Raw genomic sequence first — 1,017 nt, 5'->3', positions numbered from 1 at the left:
CACTGCTTTTGAGCGATCAATATCTCTGTTGAAGTTTGGACGGACACTTTCAAATAATTCATTCAAATGTTCACTCCTTTCCCTGTCATTCACAGGTGCCTCTTCCTTTCTCCACATCCGTTCAGCTACTGTGCTATTCAAAAATAATGCATTTGCATGGCAAACTAAGCACTTTCCATTAGCCAAATAAAGACGCTTTCCATTATCTCTATACCATAACAACTCCCTCTTCCTCTTTCTTTCTATTTTAGCCGTTTCCTCATTTTTTTCTGTCAAATACTCTCCCTGTCTCTCTCTTTTCTTTATTTCTCTCATTCAGTTCTTCTTCCCCCTGGCCTCCCACATGTCTTTTTCACCATTCTCATTTTCTCACCGTCTCTCTTGTCTTGCAACTTCCGTTTCTGAGCCCCTCTCTCTCTGTCTCTGTGTCTATGGGATATCTTTATAGGGACTTCTCTTTCTCTCTCACTCCCGCACACCCCCGCTCTCTTTCTCTCTGCCGCACTCTCCTTTGTTTTTGCGGGACTATCACATTCAACTTGGATCCGGCGTCTCTTGTCAGGACAGTTGAGCGATTTTGACATCTCTCTCTCACACACACACACCCACAAACACACACAGGCAGACAGACAGACACACACACACACTCACTCCCCATACACCCTGTCCTCCTGTCACAGTCGGCTGAGTCTAAAAAGCTTTGGCTGCGAGGGCGACTTCCTTTCAGAGTTTCCCTATCAATCAGGGCTCTTAATCACTGCCCTGGTGTGACAGGGCTGACAGCCACCAGCATCATGACCCGAGCATGGGATAGAAGCAATTAACTGACAATTAACAATAAAGATGCCCACTCTCCAGATTAGCCCTCTTCCTGGGCCCTCATTCACAGAGCCCTTTTTAGTCCATGCCAGGCTTTTGGGCACCGAAATGTCTGATTTCACACATTTCTTTTTTTTTTGTAAGAGTCATAATCTATGAGAGTTATGATGTTTTCAAAAAATGTGCTTCCAGCTACTT

This window comes from Sardina pilchardus, chromosome 5, assembly GCF_963854185.1.
Source record: "Sardina pilchardus chromosome 5, fSarPil1.1, whole genome shotgun sequence".
NCBI classification, from domain to species: Eukaryota; Metazoa; Chordata; class Actinopteri; order Clupeiformes; family Clupeidae; genus Sardina; species Sardina pilchardus.
The sequence above is the reverse complement of the archived record's forward strand: the minus strand, read 5'-3'. Positions refer to the sequence as shown.